The sequence below is a fragment of the Manis javanica genome, chromosome 5 (genome assembly GCF_040802235.1).
Source record: "Manis javanica isolate MJ-LG chromosome 5, MJ_LKY, whole genome shotgun sequence".
NCBI lineage: Eukaryota > Metazoa > Chordata > Mammalia > Pholidota > Manidae > Manis > Manis javanica.
The window spans coordinates 72,328,141-72,341,871 of NC_133160.1; the positions used below are offsets into that span (position 1 = coordinate 72,328,141).

The 13,731-nt window shown below is 35.0% G+C and overlaps 1 protein-coding gene across 1 annotated transcript in view; it reads left to right on the forward strand.

Annotated features, from left to right (window-relative positions):
* Positions 1-13,731, forward strand: part of PRDM5 (PR/SET domain 5) — a 218,960-nt gene that overhangs the window by 121,162 nt on the left and 84,067 nt on the right.

The window sequence follows — 13,731 nt, forward strand, 5'->3', positions numbered from 1 at the left end:
ACTATTTTCCATAGTGGCTGCAACAGTTTACATTCCACTAACAATGCACGAGAGTTCTCTTTTCTCCATATCCTCTCCAACATTTGTTATTTCTTATCCTATTGATATTAGCCATTCAGACTAATATGTCTGCTAGTTCATTATTTGTATATAGTATGTGAGGTGGTATCTCACTGAGGTTTTAATTTGCATTTCCCTGATGATTAGTGATATTTAGCAAATTTTCATGTGCCTGATGGGTGTCTTCTTTGGAAAAGCGAATTCAGATGATCTGCCATTTTTAAATCAGATTGTTTGCTTTTTTGTCATTGAGTTGTTTGAGGCTATATTTTGGATATTAACCTTTTATCAGACATATGATTTGAAAATATCTTTCCCCATTTAAAAGGTTGTGTTTTCTTTTTCTTCTTTTTTTTTTTCTTCACTGTGCCGATACTTTTTAATCTAATGTAGTCCCATTTGTTTATTTTTGCTTTTGTTGCTCTTGCCTTTGGTATCATATCCAATAAAACATCACTAAAACTGATGTCAAGGATGTTGCAGACTATGTTTTCTTCTAGGAGCTTTCTGGACTTCCATTCAAGTCTTTAATCCATTTTAAGTTAATTTTTTGTATGGTGTAAGATGGTCATCCAGTGTCATTACTTTGCATGTAGCTTTACAGTTTTCCCAGCACCACTTATTGAAAGACTGTCTTTTTCATATTGTATATTCTTGCCTCATGTATTAATTGTCATATATTAATTGACAATATAGGTGTGGGTTTGTTTTTGGGCTGTCTATTCTTTTTCAATGACCTGTGTGTCTGTATGTGTACCAGTACCACACTGTTTTGATTACTGTAGCTTTGCCATTTAAAATCAGGAAGGGTGGTATCTCCAGCTTTTCTCAAGAATGATTTGACTATTTAGGGTCTTTTATGGTTCCACACAAATTTTAGGATCATTTGCCCTAGTTCTGTGAAAAATGCCATTTTGCATTTTGGTAGGGATTGCACTGATTCTTTAGATTGCTTTGAGTGGCATAGACATTTTAACAATATTAATTCTTCCTATTTTTGAGCATGGGATATCTTTCCATTTTTTTGTGTCAACTTTAGTTACTTTCATCAATAGTCTTATAGTTTTCAGAGTTCAGGTCTTTCACCTCCTTGGTTAGAGCTATTCTCAGGTATTTTATTCTTTTTGATGCATCTATAAATGGGATTGTTTTCTTAATTTCTCTTTCTGCTAATTCATTATTTGTATATAGACAAGCAGCAGATTTCTGCGTATTGATTTTGTGTCCTGTGAGTTCACTGAATTCATTTATTAGTTCTAATAGTTTTTTGGTACAGTCTTTAAGGTTTTATATATACAGTATCCTGTCATCTCCAGATAGTGACAGTTTTACATCTGCTTCATCCATTCTGCTGGTGAACCCCTCTAATCTTATTTTTCAATTCACATTTTACTTTTTTATTTTATGTATCACTTAGCTAATTATTTTTGTGTTAGTTAATTTTACTTCTTCTTTCTTTTTACTTAAATTCTTTATAAATGAAAAACATACCACCTTTACTACATATTTACCTTTTCCAGTGTGATTTGTACTTTCATATGTGTTCTTACTATTATTGACCTTTCCTTTCAATTTAAGAAGTTTTTTAACATTTCTTGTCAAATTAGTTTAGTGGTGAAGAACTCCTTTACCTTTGCTTATCTGGAAAACTCCTTCTCTCTCCTTCTCTTCTGAATGATAATCTTAGGTAGAGTATTCTTGGTAGGAAGTTTTTTTTTTTTTTTCCTTTCAGCACTTTGAATATGTAATGTCATTTCCTTTTGGCTTGCTAAATTACTGCTGAAAAATCTGTTAATAGCCTTATGTGATTTCCTTTATACCTGACAATTTGTTTCTCTTGCTCCTGTTAAGAGTCTCTCTTTATCTTTAACTTTTGACATTTTAATTATAATGTGTCTTGGTATGGATCTCTTTTTAACTCTTTGGGCTTCCTGGACGTGGATGTCTGCTTTCCTTCCCTAATTTAGCAAAGTTTTTAGCCATTATTTTTTTCAAAAAGTTAGCTGCTCCATTCTCTCTTTTTTCCTTCTGGGATCTTTGTAATATGAATGTAATGCCACTTGATGTTGTCCTATAGGTCCCTCAAACTATCTTCACTTTTTAAAATTCTGTTTTTCTTTTTGTTCTGTTTGAGGAAGTTCCACTGTTTTGTCTTCCAGCTCACTGATGTGTTCTTCTGCTTCATCCATTCTGGGTTTGAACCTCTGTAGTGTTTTATTTATTTTTTTTCAGTTGAGTTATTGTGTTCTTCAGCTCTGTGACTTCTGTTTGCTACTTACATGTATTTTCTGTCGTTTTGTTGAACTTCTCACTGTATTCATCCATTCTTCTCCCAAATTCGGTGAGTATCTTTAAGACCATTACTTTAAACTCTTTATCAGGTAAATTACTTATCTCTGTTTCTTTAAGGTCTTTTCTGAGGTTTTTGTCTTGTTCTTTTGCATTGAAGAACATGTTCCTTTGTCTCTGCATTTTGCCTGGTTCTATGTATTTGTTTCTATGTGTTAGATGAAATAGCTGCCTCTCCCCTTTCTTGAATGGGTGGCCTTGTGTAGGAGATGACCTGTGGCATCCAGAATCCCAGTCTCTCCTGGCCACCAGAGCCAGATACTTAAGGGGCATCTCCTGTGTGGGCACTGTGCATGTCTGCTGTGCATCCATCTCCTCTGGGGCCACAGCTGCATATGGGGTGGGGGACAGGCATTCACCTGTCTGGGCATAGCTCTGCCTTGAGGGCATGGGATGCTGCTCCAGTGGCTGCAATGTGGCTTGCTTAATGCCACACTAATCACTAGATAGTGATTTCAGTTGATATGTTTTAGCTTGCTATTAAATAACATGTATATAATATCTTTTCAAATAACTTGTAGCTTTTTCTCATTTGCAGTATTCCACTGGAATTAGTTATTTCAATATTTATTGAGATTTTTCAAAGGCATCATTTTATCTCTTTTGAAGTCATTTAAAAAATTCTGATATCAGTTTCAGCTTCAGCCTAAAAAGAAAAAGGCTGATTTACCAAAGAATAAACCAGGTTGACTGATAGTATCCCAAATCATCTCTGCCTGATTTTTAGTTGACTGCCCTTACCTTTAATTCAAGCATTAAATGTTCAGGGGTAGGACCACATTCGTTACTGCTGCTTTGGAATTACATGACTAGAAAAAATAATCTGGCTAGTTTCCTGCTCAGTCTCTGAAACTCCCTTGCTCCTTTCTTTGATGAAACTGAACTACCCATATTTATGAGATTTTTAGTTTGACTTATATGCCATATGGGAATTTGGCACAGGATCTTTGCACCATCTCTCATACTTTCAGTCATAAATTATATGAAAGGAATAATGATATCTTGGGAAGGATAGAAACAATGATGCCTATAATTTCCAAAGTGCAAAGCACAGTCAATCCTTTTTTATGTAGACAAATGCCCTTCTCACTGTTATGATGAGATGCTCACACTGAGAGGGGCATACAGTTATTGAACCTGACAGAGGGAAACAACAGATAGAGATGCTTATCTGAAGCTCATTTAGCTAATGGCAAATTGCTTACTCTATTTAAATTATTTTTCTTGAGTGATTAAATATCACTCTACAGTTTCTAACATAAGCACTTTATTTCCCATACTAGATTATAAGCTTTGAAGATGGATGCTATATTTTCATATGTAACATCTATTGACCAAATTGTGTTTTGAATGTGGCAGATGCCTTCTGAGTAAATAAAATCCATGAAAAGATTATCCCAAATAAGTAAAATCTAATGTTTTTATTCAAATGGTAGTTGTGACACGACAAGTGATTTCTTTTTAATAAATATTTGCAATACATATTGCAACATTTGCAGTATCACTTTTTTGTACACTCTTCCTCTTTTTTGATTTTATGAGCACATTAGTGATTTGTGATACATTGAGAAATCACTGTTGTATTACTTCTACACTAATTGAGTTTGCCAGCCTGAGATAATGGAATACTCTTTAAACCTTTAAATAGAATATACTGTACTGTTCTAATTTTTGGAACCCTTTCCTGGTTCTGAAATAAACATTTGACTTAGAGCTCATTTACTACCAAATCGGTGATCCCTTTTATTCTCTGGCTTTAATAGGGGAGCCTTTCTCTCAGTTTGCTTCTACTCCCTCCACTCCTCCCACCCCATATATTAATTTAAGAGCAATCAACTAAAAACTAGCTCCTGGTGTTTGCTTGAACCACATCATTGCCCTTTGGACTCCTCCCCTCCACTCCCACCCCTGGCCTGGGTCCATGGGCATAGGGTTTTGCTTCTCAAGCCCCTACTTTCTGATTCTTATCTCTGTGTTAAGGCTTCAGACCAGTCCTTAACCTCCTGAGCTCACTTTTTGTGGAAAATATTGCCTTTGTTCTTTACTCTTTACCAGTCCAACCCAGTCCAAGATTTTGAACGTACCTCACTTGACCTGCCTCATCAAGGACACACCCTGACTCTCTTAAAACCACAAGGTTGGAAATATTGGAAGAGGGGGATGTGACATTTCTTTATTTTTTAATTTAATTAACTTTTTTTTTTTTTGCTTTTTTCCTTTTAAATAGACACCGTATGAAAGCAAATCCTTCAAAGTCATAGTAGAATGCATACGTAATCAATTATGCACATTAGGTTGTCATCCCCATCACCAGTTACATCCTCCTCCCACCCAATTCCAGTCCTCTCCCTAGTGGATGTCCTTCTGGGCTTTCCTGAATATACTAAAAAACTGCACATATTATTTGTACAAATTGTTTGTTAATTATTACCACATCCACTACTGTATTCAAAGGCTGGTGATCCTAATAACTGGAGGATATTTTGTAGACTGAGTAGACTAACAGTTCTTATCCTCAGTATAATGCCTTTGACATACTTTAAGTCACTGTAATGGGTTGGAATATGGAAGATTAGCTATGAAAAGGTGAGAGTTGGTGGTTGGGTGGGCAGAGTTTGGAAGTGGGGGTACAAACTAGGAAAGGTGAGCACTGGAATGGGAAAAGGAGAATGTGAGAAGAGATTCCAAAGTGTTAGGTCAGATGGAAAATTTTCAAGTCCAATGCTGTTATAGACAAGGTCCCTCCTTCATTTCCCTAATAAGATCTTTGGTAACTCCCACATTTTGCACTGATGTTTTCTGCAAGAGGAAGTTGTTTTGGGTGGAGCTTAGAGAAAAGCACAGGTTTCAGCCACCCGCCTGTGAGATAATATATTTAAATGGAAATGGTTTTATGACATAGATGTCATTCAGGAACTTGCTTCTTTGCCTTAATATGACTTATGAAGCCTTTCAGGTAGGTTCTAGAAAGCTACTCATTTTTTTAGCCATTGCTATTTTGAACAGTACTTCAGTAAACATCTTTTTCATAAAGCTTTATAACTATGTCAAGAGTATTTGTGCAAATAGATCTTATGTATGTAATTTGTGGCTCAAATAGTTATGTTTACTTTAAGTTTTGATTTTTCATGGCCAACTACTTTATGAAAAAGTTATATTTTAACTAAGCAGTGATAAAAGTGTCCCTTTATCCATATCATTACAAATATTTGATTTTATCAATCTTTATTCAGTGTGAAAATTGAAAAGTTATATTTCATTGCATTTTAGCAAAGGTGTGTGAAACTGTGTTCTTTTTATAACTTTGTTTTCCATTAACATTCCTCCTGAGAAATGCTTGTAGGTACTCTTTGTCCATTTTTCCATTGGACTCTTCTTGCTCTTTCATTGCTTTCTAGGAATTTTATAAATATTATGTTGCTATTTTTGTTTCTAATATTTGTCCCTATCTGTCAACTCACAACTTTTGAATTCAGTAGTTTTATGTTTTTGTTTTTTCAAGTGTGACATGGAGTATGAGTTAATGACTTCTGAGTATTTACAGTTTCTGAGTTTTATGTCTTATTTAGAAAACTTTCCTATTAAGAGATTATGCAAATTTCATCAATGCTTTTAAAAGTAATATTGATTACTTTTTTTATTAATATTTTAATCCCTCCAGAATTTATTTTTGGGTATGGAATGACTCATAACCACTTTTTTCATATTGTTGAATGCCTCTCATATAAATCTATTTCTGGACTGTATTCTCTTCCATTTAATCTCTGTTCTCTTACAATATACTTTTTTAATAATTGCAGTTTATAGTATGTTTTAATATCTGTTGGACAAGGGCTCCACTGTAGTTTTTCTTTTTCAAAATTATTTTACATGTGACAAAAGACCCTGAATAGCCAAAGCAATCCTGAGAAGGAAGAATAAAGCAGGGGGAATTACACTCCCTGACTTCAAGCTCTACTACAAAGCCACAGTTATCAAGACAATTTGGTACTGGCACAAGAACAGACCCATAGTAAACAGAATAGAGAGCCCAGATATAAACCCAAGCATATATGGTCAATTAATATGCAATAAAGGAGCCATGGACATACATTGGGGAAATGACAACCTCTTCAACAGCTGGTGTTGGCAAAACTGGACAGCTACATGTAAGAGAATGAAACTGGATCATTGTCTAAACCCATACACAAAAGTAAAGTCAAAATGGATCAAAGACCTGAATGTAAGTCATGAAATCATAAAACTCTTAGAAGAAAATATAGGCAAAAATCTCTTGGACATAAACATGAGCAATGTCTTCACAAACATATCTCCCCAGGCAAGGGAAACAAAAGCAAAAATGAACAAGTGGGACTATATCAAACTAAAAAGCTTCTGTACAGCAAAGGACACCATCAGTAGAACAAAAAGACATCCTACAGTATGGGAGAATATTTTCATAATTGACATATCCTATAAGGGATTGAAATCCAAATTATATAAAGAGCTCACGCACCTCAATAAACAAAAAGCAAATAATCCAATTAAAAACTGGGCAGAGGATCTGAACAGACACTTCTCCAAAGAAGAAATTCAGATGGCCAAGAGGCACATGAAAAGATGATCCACATTGCTAATCATCAGAGAAATGCAAATTAAAACCACAATGAGATATCACCTCACACCACTTATGATGGCCAACATCCAAAAGACAAACAACAACAAATGTTGGCGAGGTTGTGGAGAAAGGGGAACCCTCTTACACTGTGGTGGGAATATAAACTAGTTCAATCATTGTGGAAGGCAGTATCGAGGTGCCTCAAAAAACTAAAAATAGAAATACCATTTGACCCAGGAATTTCACTCCTAGGAATTTACCCTAAGAACACAGCAGCCCAGTTTGAAAAAGACATATGCACCCCTATGTTTATCTCAGCACTATTTACAATAGCCAAGAAATGGAAGCAACCTAAGTGTCCATCAGTAGATGAATGGATAAAGAAGATGTGGTACATATACACAATGGAATATTATTCAGCCATAGGAAGAAAACAAATCCTATCATTTGCAACAGCATGGATGGAGCTAGAGGGTATTATGCTCAGTGAAATAAGCCAGGCAGAGAAAGACAAGTACCAAATTATTTCACTCATCTGTGGAGTATAAAAACAAGGAAAAACTGAAGGAACAAAACAGCAGCAGACTCACAGAACCCAAGAATGGACTAAGAGTTACCAAAGGGAAAGGGACTGGGGAGGATGGGTGGGAAGGGAGGGATAAGGGGGAAAAAGGGGCATTACAATTAGCACACATAATGTAGCAGGGTGGGGGGACATGGGAAAGGCAGTATATACAGAGAAGACAAGTAGTGATTCTATAGCATCTTACTACACTGATGGACAGTGACTGTAATGGGGTATGTGAGGGGGACTTGATAATAGGGGGAATTAGTAACCATAATGTTGTTCAAGTAATTGTACATTAATGATACCAAAATAAAAAGTAAAAAATAAAAATAAATTTAAAAAAGTATATCAGGATCATCAAAAAAATTATTTTACATGGTGTTTTGGGAATATTAGTGTTAATCAGCAGACTTCTTCTTTATCTTACTGCAAGTCAATAATTATCACATGTTTAAGAACAGCTCCTCTTCACAAAATTTCTTCATCTTTACACTTGCTCTTGTGAGTGATTTGGTTCAGAAATGTTTGGTTCTTTCTCCTTTTTTATAGAAAAATCAAGTAACAAAAACAGCTCATTTTCTTCTATAATCATTAAATTAGCTCTCCATTACCAGTATTATTCATATTTTTCATGTATCAGAATCTGATATTGAATCATCACATGAAGATACTTTCCTTATCATTTTTGCTTTTTACTTCACCTGAATTTCTTTCAAGCTTGATTGACTCATTTACTAACACCGAAGATCTTGTAGAAAGTTAAGTGAAAGAGGATGGGAGAAAAACACCTTAGATAGGTTACCAATGGCCAGAAAACATGGTAATGGCTTGTTATAGCAAGAGAAGACAAAAACTTTGAAAAGTAAATGCTATGACTTGTAGGGCATAGCAAATGGGAAATTTAGCATGAGCAAGAAGTATGCTAATATGAACCCTCAACACAGAGGATAATGAATCTTAAATGATGTCAACAATCTTAGTGAGTAGGTGATATAAATTTGGAAGCTATGTTAAATTAATGAAAAATTAATTACCTTTTTGAAAAAGAGTTACTCTTTTTCTTACATAACAATTTGTATCATAATAGAAAATGTCAATGACCTGAAGCAATGGAAACTAGCAGTGTGTAAATGAGAACTGCATGTCACAATTAAAATATGCAGAAGTGTAGTATTTTTACTAGAAAATAGGCTTTGAACCTAATATCCTATCTTGGATGTTTTAGATTTAAAACTAGAAACTAACTCTAACCTCTGATCTTTGACTTTAGTTTGCATCTGTATTATGTTGAAGAATAAGGTCAGTTTAGTTTTTATAAGGGTTTCATTGAGAATATGTAGTCTGGCGATTTTGAAACTTAGATAATTGGGTGGTGGCTTAAATATTCCCCCCTTTCACCACCCATGTCCCAAACATTTTACTACCTACCTACCTACCTATCTTGCCTGACCAAATATTTGGAGTACTGTTACCAACCTCTTATCTGTTAATTTTTAGGGATTTCTACTATATGAAAACTGTTTCCTATTTAAGAATTAGTATTAATTTTTAGTATAGTACTGGAATTGGTCTGTTGTCGTTTGTCTGTTTGTACTTTAGGTATCCGCACTTGTTTCTTCTTAGTGGTACATAAAGAACAATGCAAAATTACCAATTTATTTAGTCATCTTGCCTAGCAAAGAAGTTACCTACTAGAGGAGTTAGTATGAGTTGTTACATATGAATTATAAAAATTAGGATGCCCACTTTTATGCAGACAATTCTGCCTTACAATTATTATAATGTGTCTGAGAACTCTATCTTCATGAGTGAAGCTACAGGAGTCTGTTCTTTGGACAGCTAGTGAAGGGACATTGTTGCTGTTCCATATATTCGAAGAACTTCATTGTGGAAGAGAGAATAAATGTGTTCTGTATGGATCTAGGCTAGCTGTAATAACTGGCCATTGCAGAGGTAGAACTTTTAAATTACTGGTCAAATCAGCTAGTCTGAAATGTCATGTTTGAAGCGGTGTTTATAGAAACTCTTTCAGTTAAGAATATGAGATACTGTCTCAGCAACATTGTAGAGAGGAAAGCTCACTGAGTGGGAATGTAAATTGCTGCCTTTCAAGGAAGACTTTTGAAAGTCTATCATTATTCCTTCTCTTAGCAAATTCCCTTTGCCTTGATCAGGGTACACTTAAGGCTGTTAGAGGGAGTATCAGTAGTTGGCTCTGTGTTTTATGGCTTTGTGCTAATGGAGTTGTGGCTTTCAAGCAGTGGAAAGGTTGGGCTTGGCTGTGCAAGGCTATAGTTTATAAAATCATTGCCTAAATCTTACAATCTTTACTTCTCTGTGTGTGGAAGGAGCTACCTTTTCCTTATACTGTTTCCATTTCTTCAGTTTCCATTAATTTTTGTGATGAGGAGGCCCTTTAAGGGAGCCAGTTATAAAGCTGACAGTAAAAATTTAACCCACAGACCTTGTAAACAGCCAGATGACACACATTTTATGCAGCTTTAGGTTTATTACGTGACCCCCAAAGGGACAGTAATGTGCTTATGATATGTAGACTTGAGACTTCAGTAACAAAATTCTTTTTTTTAAGTCCAAATTTATTTTATCTCAGTTATTTCCCCTGAATTTTATGATAGTTTTCTTGCTTTACATATGACCCAAAGAAGAAAGTCCATGTATAATAACACTATTTCTGTGAAGCAATATATATTACTGATAGTGAAGATTATCATTTTAAATTGTTAATGGCCCTGATGAAAATTTTAGTCTGCTCTCATGAAATTAATATTTGGTTTGTGTGGATAGAAATGTGCTAATTTGATAATTATTGTATAAAAATTCTGTTAAAAACCTGAAGCATTTTTGAGACATTTTATTAGGTGTTATAAATAGTACAACACACTTTACTCTGTATTTTCTACATCTGCAACAATAAATCAGACGTATAAAATCTGAAAGCCTGAAAAATAAATCAGACTTGGTGCACAAAAGGAATTGGTGCATAAAGAGAGACATTTCTTGGTACTAGTTCAAGGACTAGTTCATTTATTACATCAGCAGATACTGGTGCCATCAGTGACTTGGAATTTAAATGGGGGGATGTTCTACAGTTCAAGGGTAATGCAATTGGTAAGTCAGTGAAAAGTATAGAGATGGAAAAATTGAAGGATAAGACACCTTTTAAAAAGCTTAATTTTATCTGGTACTTGTAGAATAGATTACATCTTGGACAGAAGTCCTTTACCCACAACATGCAAGCATGTGCTACCACATCACTTAAATGAGACAGAATGCTTGGATTTTCTGCTGAGACATTCACGAGCCATGCCATCACAACTCAGTTGGTGGTATTGGAATCTTTTCATCAAAAGTATTTATTTATGTGGCTATGCACTAAAACGAGTCTTAAAATATGCTATTGACCTTGGGCCAATGTCTAGAAGCTGTGGCTTTGGTAACATAGGTGTAAGGCACTATGCTGTTCCAGTTCTTTTTCATAACAAGCTACTAAGTTACATCCATAGGTTGTTTTGTCCTAGATTTGGAAAAAGAGAAGAAGAATGGGTTAGGGTGGAATATTATATATTTGGAAGACTAAGGCAACTCTGTGTTCCAGTATGGATCCTCTAAATGCAAAAGAGTTTTCCTTTTTTTAATAATATCACCTACTAATTGTAGAAAATTGAAATGTCAAAGAAAGGTATAAAAAATTGTCAAATACCACTTTTCACTTTACTATCAGAATCTATCTCAGCGTTTTACAGAACATTTTCCTAAGACCCCATTCTGCGTATGTGTATATATATATGTGGCATAAGTGATATTCTGTATATAATGGTTTGCATTCTACTATTGACTCTCAAAATATTTTGTGGGGGATTTCTATATCAAAGACAATAATATATAATAGCCACTGGAATTTAGTTAACTAGGTTTGTACCTATTGACAGGCATTCAAGAGTTTTTTTTTTATTTCAGTATTGTTGATACATGATCTTACATTGGTTTCGAATGTACAACAACACAGTGGTTCAACAGTTACCCATATTATTAAATCCTCACCCCTCTAATGTGGTTATTATCTGTCATCATAGTAAAATGTTACAGAATCATTATTGACTGTATTCTCCACGTTGTACTACCATCCCCATGACTAACATATTGTGATTGCAAATATTTGTGCCCCTTTATCCCCCTCACCTTCCTCCCACCCTAGCCCCTCCCCCTTGGCAACCACTAGTCACTTCTCAGTGTCTGTGAGTCTACTGCTGTTTTATTCCTTCTGTTTTGCTTTGGTTTTATATTCCACAAATAAGTGAAATCATATGGTATTTGTCTTTCTCCACCTGGCATATTGCACTGAGCATAATATCCTCTAGCTCCATCCATATTGCTGCAAACAGGAGGATTTCTTTTCTTTTTATGGCTGAATAATATCCCATTGTGTATATGTACATCTTCTTTATCCATTCATCTTGTTGATGGACACAGGTTGCTTCCATATCTTGGCTATTGCAAATAGTGTGGCAATAGACATAGGGGTGCATGTAACTTTTCAAATCTGGGATTTGTTTTCTTCAGGTAAATCAGGAGTTTTCCTTTTTAAAAAAAGATTGTGCAAAAATCTGTCAGGTATATGTCTATAAATGGAATTGGTTAGTCAAAGGGCACACACATTTGTCATTTTGGTAAATAGAGCCACACTGCCACTCAGAAGATTTGCAGTACTAATTATAAGATCAGATTGCTGTTTCTTACCCTTTAGTCAACACTGAACGATACCATTTTATTCACTATTCATAGATAGTATTTTGTTTTTAATTATTATTTCATTGTATTAATGGCCTTAAATATACTACATATAATCTGACATCCCCAAATTTTATTTCCTGTAATCCAGACTTGAAATATTCAATCTCCTACTAGATAGCTTTTACTGGTCATTAGAACTTGTAAAATGTTCCTCTTATCTTTCACTCAAACTTGTTTCTTGCTTGCTCTTTCATTTATTAGTTAATGGCTAATCCATCCTACCATTGCTCAGATCACAATCTGTGAAGCATGCTATTTTCTCCTTTCTGTGTGTCCTACTTCATATCAAGTCCCTCAGCAAAACTGTTCACTTCCCTGATACATTCAGAAGTCTACCACTTCCCTGTAGTAGCTGCTTGCTTGGTTCATTGCTACTGCTTATCTGGCTTCTCTGCTTTCTGTTGTTCCCCTGCATCCTGTTCTCAATGCAGCTACCTAAGCATCCTGTTAAATGTCAGGTGAATCATGCCCATCTGCTCACAACCCATTGGACACTTTATATCTCTTTCAGTAAAAGATAAAATTTCTGTAATGTCCACCCAGGCCCTACATGATTTGCTTCTTCTCTCCATACTTCCCCAATTCTCTGACCTCATCTCCCTACTTCTGTGCCTTTTCCATTTGGCTTCAAATATTCTATCCTTCGTGGTGTTTCCTATCTAGATTACCCAGAAAGAGACCCTCTGTTGCTCCTCACTTCCATCAGGTCTTATCTCAAATGTTTCTTATTTACCAGTGTATTTTCGTCATCTGTTTAATTGTGCTTGCTACATCTATGCTGTGTGATCTTCTGAGCCTCAGATTTCTCCTCTGTAAAATGGGGACAATAATATTTTATTCATCAAATTACCCTTAGAATTAAGTGAAATAGTTTGTGTAAATTTTTTAGCACAGTATTTGACAGACACAAAATAAACATTGAATGAATGTTACCTGATGTTTGTTATAACATGAATAAATGTTCAAAGGGAAAAGCAGCACCAAGGACTAAAAATCATCTGCAGTTATTCAGCGAAGTTAAGGAAGAAGGTAGGAGCAGCCTCCCTTTTTCCAGTTTCCTTTGACTATGTTGAAAATGTACCAGTGATAAAGGTTTAGTCTTTAGAGAAATTACACATCGCTTTACTCTGCAAAGTAGATCCTGAGAAATCTCAGTGTGTATTCAAATTAGTGTTTTGAGGTTATATGGACAATTTCCTTTATTGCTTATCAAATTTATAATTAGTGTGAGAATTAAAAAATACAGTTGTTTTCCTCCTGTGAATACAATGTATTTGTGTTTATGATTTTACGGTTGAAGAAGAAACAAGATATTATCTACCTTCCCTTCTTTCCTCTTTCATAT